Below are 8,423 nucleotides of genomic sequence, written 5' to 3'. Positions count from 1 at the left end.
CGAGGGCCAGCGAGCTCACACACACCCAGGGCAGCGCTGGCCTGCAGAGACCGCCGTGGCTCCGGAAACCCAACTTCAAAGACATGAATTCCAGCGTTCCCTTGAACCCCCGTCGTTACGGCAAACCTGCATTCCTGCACCCCTTCCTTGCTCCCCACAAACTGGCCAGAGCCGGGGACGGGCCTGTGTGGGAGCCACCTATAAAGGGGGGTTTATGACGCAAAGTTATGAGTTGTTTTTCCTTTTATGCCGCCATAAACAACAGCTCCCACAAGGGCCTTTCCCGCGCCGGCCCGGGGCAGGGGCCCCTCCATCACCTCTCGGTCAGCGCAGGGAGCGAGGGAAAACGCTGTAAGAAAGGGGGTGGCTCCGACTCCCCGTTCCAAGCACGTCCAGCCTCTAAAGGGCGCTTCCTCTGTCCCCCGCCCCGCGGAGGCTGCTTCGTGCCTTCGGTACCTTTCTCTCCGGCGAGCGGCCCGCACACCTGAGGCCGGGCGCCCGGCTCTCCAATTCCCAGCGCAGAACGTGAGCGAAGGCGCCGAGTTCCGCCAGCGGCCCAGGCTGCGGCGCAGGAGCAGACCTCCCCCCGCGCCCCTCTGCGGAAGGCCTGCCCCGGGGAAGGGCTCTCCCTAGAAATCTCGTCATTAATATTTAATTATTCACTAACTAGCCGAAGTGAGAAATGCACTTACCGTCCTCAGGAGTCGCCCCGAACCCCTCGGCGACCCGCGGCGCGCAGGTCGGCAGCCTTGCCCTTGCCGGACGCAGCCCGCGCCGCGCGATCCCGCCCGCGGCTGCAAGGCCCGGGGCCGCCGGCCCGAGTTCGGGGCTCCAAACGCTTCCCTTCCCCCCGCGCCGCCCCTCCCCGCGGAGAGCCAAGCGGCGCCCTCTCCCCAAACTCCCCCCGGCGGCTCGGCTCCGGGACGGCGCGGGCGGAGCGCACGGCCAGGCCGCACTTCCCGGCCCCGCGCCGCGCCGCGGACCGCGCCGCTTTCCCTCCCGGCCCCGGCTTCCCCACAGTGAGACCCCGGCCCCCGCCGAAGAGGGGTCCGCGGGACCCGGTCTCCTCGCGCCCGCGCCCCGCGCGGCGAGGGACCTTTGTCCTGGCCGAAAACGAAAGCGCGCCGGGCCGGGGGCGCCCACGCCCCGCCGCGGAGGTCCCGGCCCGCACGCCTCGCGACTTTCTCCAAGTTCACGTGCATCCCCAGGCGGCCGGGCGGGCGCCGAGGGCCCGAACTTGCAGCGCCGGGCCGCCGGGCGCGCTGCGGCTTTCTTTGGGGCGGGCCGGGGGCGGCCGGCGGCGCGGGCCCGAGGCACAATGGGCGCCGCCGGGCGGGCGGGCGGCGGGCGGGCGCGGGGACGGCACGGGCCTGGCTGCAGCGCGGCCGCTCGTCTGGCGCGGCCCGGGCGCCGAATGCGGTGGCGGCGGCCGGGCACAGACGCGCCGCGCGCCCGGTGCATGCTAATGGCCGGCGGCCGCGCCATGAATTATTCAGCAGCGGCTCGGAGAGGGCGAGCGCGGCGCGGAGGGCGGCCCGGCCCGCGCTTCCCCCGCCGCCGCGAAGCCGCCCGGCGACTTCCCAAACTTTGCCCGGTCGGCACCGAGGCCGAGGCCCCCACGGCTCCTCCGTCCCCGCCTGAGCGCGCCAGCCGCGCTTCCCCCGTTGCCGCCTATTTTATGTCTTTTGTCTCGGAGTTGGCACCTGTCCCAGAGAGCGCGTTTCCCTGCCCACCCCTTCGCCGCCGGATCGGGGCGGGGGAGGGGGAAGGGGGGGACCCGGAGAGGAGGGGAAGGAGGGTGGGGGGAAGCGAGGCGCCTAGGGCCCCGCAGCCCCGAGAGACCGCCTGGGGGCGACGGCCGTGCCCGCGAGCCCGGCGCCCCTGTTCCGCAGAGAGGTCAGAGCTTCGGCTGTGCCCGGAATACCAACGAGGCCTCCGGGGCCCCCGCCATGCCCACTGCAGGCGAGGACAGGGCGCGGCCCCTCCCGACTCCCCCCTCCGCCGTGCACCCTCCTCCCAGGGCCCGAGCGCGCGGGCGGGGCCGGCGGCGCGAGCAGCGGATTCGCCGCCCGGGCCCCGCGCCTCGCCCCGCAGCCCCGCGTGCGCGCCCCCGCGGGCACGCCGCCCTGGACGCTCCCCGCCCGCGCGCCCCCGACCCGCGGCCCCGCCCGCCTGCGCGCGCTAGGCAGGGGGCACCGCGCTGCGGGAACCCGGCCGCTTTTTGCTTTGAGCCCTGGAGCCCGCGCACCCAAGGGGCGGGGGTGGGGGGAGGGGCAGCCAGCGCTAGCCCAGCCCGCCCGCCGCCCTGGCACCAAGGCGGCTGCAGGAGCGCGTTCGGCGGCTGCGCTTCGAGGTCCCGGCTGCCATGATTGCGGGCAGTGGGGCGCGCGCGCAGGCTCGGGCCCAGCTTGGGGACCCCCGGCCGACCGACCGTCCCCGGTCTGACCGCGGCCCTGTGCGCGCCGCGGGCAGCCACCAGGGTCGCCGGGCTGGTCCTTGCGGGGGCCAGGGTGCCCCATGGAGCTCTAGACGAGGCTCCAGCACAGAGTTCAGGGTCATCGGTGGCAAACGGGTTCCGCCAGGGCAAGGCGCGTGCCAGGGGGACTCCGCGGGTCTTCCCGGACACCGCGGCCTGGCGCAGCGAGCGGCGCCTTGCGCAGGGGGGCAGGGGGTGGGGCGCACGGGACCTGGTGAAGTGGAGGGAGAAGCGCCCTGTGCCCAGAGGTGGAGGGGGTGTCCACGGTGCCTTGCGGAGGTGAGAGAATCCTCGCCGTGCCCGGGGAGGCGTGGGATGGGCGTGGGCACCGTGCCCGAGCCGCTGCCCGGCTCCGAGCTCACTCTCTTCCTTCCCCCCAGAAACACTTCCTGCTCCGGCCCAGGGCGCAGAGCTGCGGGAGAAGTTCCAGGCCGCGGCTCCGCTCTCCGCTCTCCGAGCCGCAGGACCTCACTGCTGCGGGGCTCCTTCCCGCGCCCCTGCAGGGGCTCGCCCCTGGCCAGGCTCCAGGGTCCAGGCAGAGGGTCCAGGCAGGGTCAGAACGCCTGCGAGGCCACAGCAGCTTTTGTTGCCGGCTCTGCGGGGGCGCCTGAGTGTTACCCGCCCCCCCCCCCAGGGGTCAGCTTGAGCTTATGGCACTAGGAGACCCCGACACGGGGTCACTGTGCTCGTAACCCCATCTTCCTGCCAGGGCATGCCCCCGCTCAGAGCCAGATGGGCCTGGCTGTCCTCAAGCACCCATGACGACTGCCCCAGAGAAAGGAGGCCTCCTCGGCCCCATCCCAATGGCTCTTCCCCCCCCCCCCCCCACCGCCCCAACCGGCCTTGGCATTCTCACTAGTGTCCCTTGACGTCACATCTCGCCATTTCTGTGAACCAATGGAAACTTGCCTGCTGTCATAAATATATATACACTTTTTATGCTATTGGTAAATTCAAAAGTCCCTCGCGTGCCCCCCTCCCAGGAAACTCCATCCAGGTTGGGCTGGACTGCCCAGGAAAGGGGGACAGGCCGCCCTGGCCAAGGCCGGGCGGGGGCCGCTGGAGCAGCTCCCCAAGGACCTCTGCTGCCCACTGACCACCTCTGAGGCTCCCTAGACCCCCATGACCTTGGCCTTGAATTGTGCTGCCCCCCACTCTGTGACACACACATGCTGGGGGAAGGAAGGGCGGAGGGGAAGCGCTAGGCCACATCCAGAAATCCTCCGAGAGAGCTTTCCCGGGGTGAGGCTCGGCTGTGGCCTCTTCTTTCTAAGGACGCATTTTCCCTTTTTCCGGAGAGAAAAGGCAGCTTGCGGAAAATGGAGCAGAAATGTCTTCCAGTTCATCTTTCCATCCCAGTCCTGACCGACTTTCACTTTCCACGGCTGCTGACAACCCGCGGAGCCCCGGCGATTTCACCGGGGGTGCGCACCCCTCCTCCTGCAGCGGATGCAGGCGCCTCTCGCGCCCAGTCGAGGGCCAGGCTGGGGAGCTGGAAGTGCAGGCATTCTGCGCCCCCTCCTCCCAGAAGGGCGGCTCTCCCGGCCGAGACTCGGAGACTCGGAATGCCGCCCCCATTCTAGCAGCACCGTGGGGACACACGACCTCTCGTGTCTGGCCCAGACCTCTATCATTTTCTTCACCACCCTAACCCGCTGGACAGGGTGCATGGAGCAAGGAAACACGTCCCCTTAAGACAAGTCTGCCCGGGCGGTTCCAAAGCCACAGGTCCCTGTGTGTGCGTCCCCTCCTGCTCCAGCCACACCCAGGAGGAACCCAGCCCTCCCGGCCATTATAACCCCTCTGCCCCATCTTTCTCCTGGATGGTTCAACTACTTTAAAACACACACACACACACAGATTAAAGACATGTTGTGGTTTAGCAACTTTGGGGGCTGCAGAGCCACCAAAAAAAAAAAAAAATGCTTTAAAGAGTGGACTGGACGCAGAGGTGGAGACATGGTAGATGCCAGGCCTTTTAATACCGAATCTCGTTTTCCTGAAATAATGAGCAAGCTGGGTAACAACTGAACGGGGATTTTACAAATAAATACATGGTTCCTATCCTCCCGTAAAGCCGTCCCCAAACGCAGAGCCTAGAAATGCTGCATCGCACACGCGCGCGCACTCACACACACACTCCGCATCCAACAACCACACTGTAATCTATTTATAATCACTTTGCTAAGCACTCGAAATATTATAACTAATGTGATATATGTTTTGTGATTAAATGGGTGGATTAAAACATTGAATTTAAAAAGCCACAAAGAAAAAGAGATTATCTTCCATTATGCCACTTCCAAGTTTGGTTCCGTGGGCACACACACACACCCGACAACGGTATCATTACGGAAGGCAGTGACGAGGTGCCAGGGAACCAGCTTGGTAATTTCCACCTGAAATCATGGTATAATGGGGCCGCCAGCTAACCTTTTTATTAGCTCATTTTTTTTCCCTCACGCTCACACAGTCGTAAGTTAACTTAATGCTCTTTCTCTCCTCCCAATTATTATTTGATAAAACAAGAAACTGGGTGAGTCAGAGCAATAGTCTCGAACACACACTCCTTTTAAAAATCCCCTCTTACTTGGCGTGGACTGAGAGAGAACTTGGTGGCAAATTCAGAAATCAAATACCAGCCCTCGGGTGATTCTGTTGGGGGCGATTTGGGCTGGTTTTTAGAGTCTTTTCCTAACTCGCTATCATTCCACAGGATTCTAGGTAAATGGCGTGGGAGCGTGTGCTGGGACCGGCCCGGGGAGAACGCACATACCTGCTTTGCCGACGAGCGTTCTGCGTTCTGACGGACGGTTTCCGAGGAGCCGGCCGCGCCCGTGGCCCACGCGGACCGGAGGTCAGATATGTGAAAACTCCGGCACCGGGGGCTCTCGCCAGACCAGGATGTTTACAGTATCGGCCTCATGCGGTTATTTCTCCCTGATTTCTCCCGAGATCTGTCTATCGGGAATGCAGCCGGGACTTCCTGCTCGGCCGGCCGGCGGCCCCGGGGTCCCGGCTCAGCCCCCGCCAGCCCCGCAGGTCGGGGCGCTTCAGTTTAGCCTCCCGTTTCCCAGCGCAGGGCCCTGCACCCGTTCACCGTGTTCTGTGTCCGAGGCTTTCTCGGAGCGAGCGAGCGAGCGAACAGATGCCTTTAATCTAATTCAGGCGGTCGGGCGGGTGTGAGTGGAAACTCACATTTTTCACTTGGGTTTTGGACATGCAACCCGCACACCCCGGAAAAATGCGGCTTTTCCAGCCGGCCCAATCAGCTCCAGGCTGGGAGCTTCCTCCGTGACCCCTCGTGTCCTTTGGAGGCTCCGAAGCCTGGGGTGCTGTGCGGAGAGGCAAGCCCGGCTGAGGAATCCTGTCCTTCCGTCTTTGTGTTTGCAGGCCTGGGGTTCCGTCTCCATCGGCCGGTTTTGTAATAACTTGTCCCGCTTTGTGGAAGCTTCATTTCGACTCCCAGTGATTTACACGCGAGCCGATCAGCACCGACGACCCGGGGCCAGCGTTCCCGGCGCGGGGAGGCGGCGGGGGCCGCCTGCTAGTTTAGCTAGAAGCAAAACCGCGGACGGAGCGCAGCCCTTTGCGGGGTCTCGCGCTGAGTGCGGAGAGGGGAGGCCCGTCCGCAGAAAGGGTCTTTCCTCCTGAGCATAATGAAGCAATTTTCAAAATCTTTTGCTTTCGCTCACTCAGTTTTATGTCAAACTTGGCGTGACAACTAGCAACAGAAATGAAGCCCTGGCCGTGGAGCAGGCATGTTTGGGGAATAAAGCACAGAGCGGGGCTCTGCCTCGGCACCCCCCACGCCCCAATAAAACCCAGACGCTGGCAGGCCGTTTCTGGATGTCCTTTCATTTTTAAAAAAATATAAAGAACAGACTCTGGGGCCCGCAGCTGACAGTGATCAGTGGCACGTCCTACGCTCTCCCGACTGACAGCGGCCACTCGGCGCCCTGCAGCCCGTGTCTGTTTCGGAACCTTCTGCGAGCAGCTGTTTGGTCGTAGTTCACACACCTCGGAAGTCCACGCACTCGCTTTCCACGATGTGTCACCTACGTGTGTATATAAAAAAGTCTAACAACCCTGGGAGCATTCCTAAGAAGTTAATTATTATTTTTCAAATAAAAGAACATAAAACAACGAGGAGTCTCAATAAATGTGTGTTCAATCACACACATGTACAAATGTGGGAGCGGCCGTAGATGAAACACAGATGCTCGTGTGAAAATCCTCCCTCACAGATGAGGGATTGCAATTAATATTTGCATTCCAAAGTAGTAACAACACAGATCAGAAAACAGGCGTTAAGGGTGCCGGGCCAATGTCCTCAGGAGAACACGCGCACGCACCCAAGGGGCCACGCTAGGGCCTCGGATTTGTACAGGGAAAGAGCAAAAGGCACGTCTGAAAACTCCAAGTTACCTTCCAAAGAGAAGTGGGGGCTGAATTTATTTTAGTCCCTCAGTCCCGCAATTTCTAAAATGGAGTGATCACAAGTTGGGAAATTAACATTCTTCTAAAGGATTCATTGTGCCACTTACAGCCCATTTTTATGAGCAATTAAAGATAAGTTAGAGTGTGGAGTGTGTTGCGGGGAGAAGGCACGGATTTCCACAAAAGTGAAAGGACACCAGAAAGCGGGAAAGGAATCTCACTCCCCGAATGTCTCAGGAATGCCTTCCCCTCTCCCGCAGTGGAAAGCCGTGATTTATTTGAAGTATTTTTAGATCTTATTAATCCTTTATAGGGGTCTGAAAGAGTCGTTATTTTAATGACCACATATGCTTTTTAAATCACATCTAAGGAGAATTTAGCTATTAAAAACTTAAAGCAATTTTAAACTTTAAAAACTGTCAAATGTTTATTTAAAAATTTTTTAAACAATGCTGAAAGGCTCGTGAACGTCAGTTACATTTTTTTTTTCTTCCCCACGAATGGAATGAGAATTTTAGGACCCTTTCTGAGCCGCTCGGCGGCTCTCCGGCGATCTAGGTAAAGTAGGAAAAAAAGGGGGGGGGGTGGCCAGGAAAGAAAATAAACCCAGAGTTGGAGCTCAAACGGTGCATTGTTACATTGCAAGGGACAGCAAGAACTTTTTAAAAAAAACCCGAGGCCTCACAGGCCACGTCTTCAGGACGATCTCGGCAAAGGCCGCCGCCTGCCGAAGGGACGGGGCGGAGTGAGGGATGGGGGCGCCGAGGACACGGTGTTTGAAATTTGACCACACGGGTCTTATTTATTTAAATACTCCCATTTTATTTTTTCTAATCTAATACAATTTCCAGACAGCACAGGTAAGTACTTTGCTTTCTACATAATGAGTTTCATTTTCCAGACGCGGTCTAAACAGCGCGGCTTTTAGGTCCCGAACAAAAAGGCAAGGTTAAGGTCAGGTTTTTCATACATTCCCTTTCCACAAAAAGTGAAGACTGTCTTAACTGAATTTATGGCTGCGAGACAGGATCCTGTTTAATGGCTGCAAAAAAAAAAAAAAATCCTAAAAAAGCAAGCAGTGCTTTGTTCTGCCTTGTTCCTTGCTGTGCACAGAGCAACTTTTGGTGTATTCCCTAATTTTCAAAAAACTTGAAGTTTTGTGCTTTGTTTTGTTTTTTTTTTTTAACCAAAAGACGAGGATAATATAAACAATCTGACAAGGGGTGCCACTAATTTTGAAAGGAAGAAGTCATCGAATGAGCAGAAAATAAAAATACAGGAGGAACATGTATTTTTAAAATGTCTTTCAAAACCCCGAGCGACGTGGCGGGCACTTTCCCTCCCGGGCTGGCTGGGAGGATGCTCACAGGCAGGAATTTTTTAAACTATCACCCAGCGCTTGTGCTTTTGCTGATATCTTATCTGGTAACCAGTTTTTCAACTCTGCCTTCTAAATATCCGGCTTCCCGGCCGCCCTGCCCAGCCCCCTCGTCCAGGGGGAGGCTCT

General features: G+C 59.7%; 1 long non-coding RNA gene across 1 annotated transcript; it reads left to right on the top strand.

Moving 5' to 3' along the window:
• Window positions 1–5,117: 5,117 nt before the first annotated feature.
• Window positions 5,118–6,623, top strand: LOC129149875 (uncharacterized). Its single transcript, XR_008556686.1, has 2 exons — window positions 5,118–5,333; window positions 5,870–6,623. It is a non-coding gene; the product is annotated as an uncharacterized LOC129149875 (long non-coding RNA).
• The last annotated feature ends 1,800 nt before the right edge of the window (window positions 6,624–8,423 follow it).

The sequence above is a fragment of the Eptesicus fuscus genome, chromosome 7, assembly GCF_027574615.1.
Source record: "Eptesicus fuscus isolate TK198812 chromosome 7, DD_ASM_mEF_20220401, whole genome shotgun sequence".
In the NCBI taxonomy this organism is placed as follows: domain Eukaryota; kingdom Metazoa; phylum Chordata; class Mammalia; order Chiroptera; family Vespertilionidae; genus Eptesicus; species Eptesicus fuscus.
Note: the sequence above shows the minus strand (reverse complement) of the source record. Positions and strands in the feature narration are given on the sequence as shown.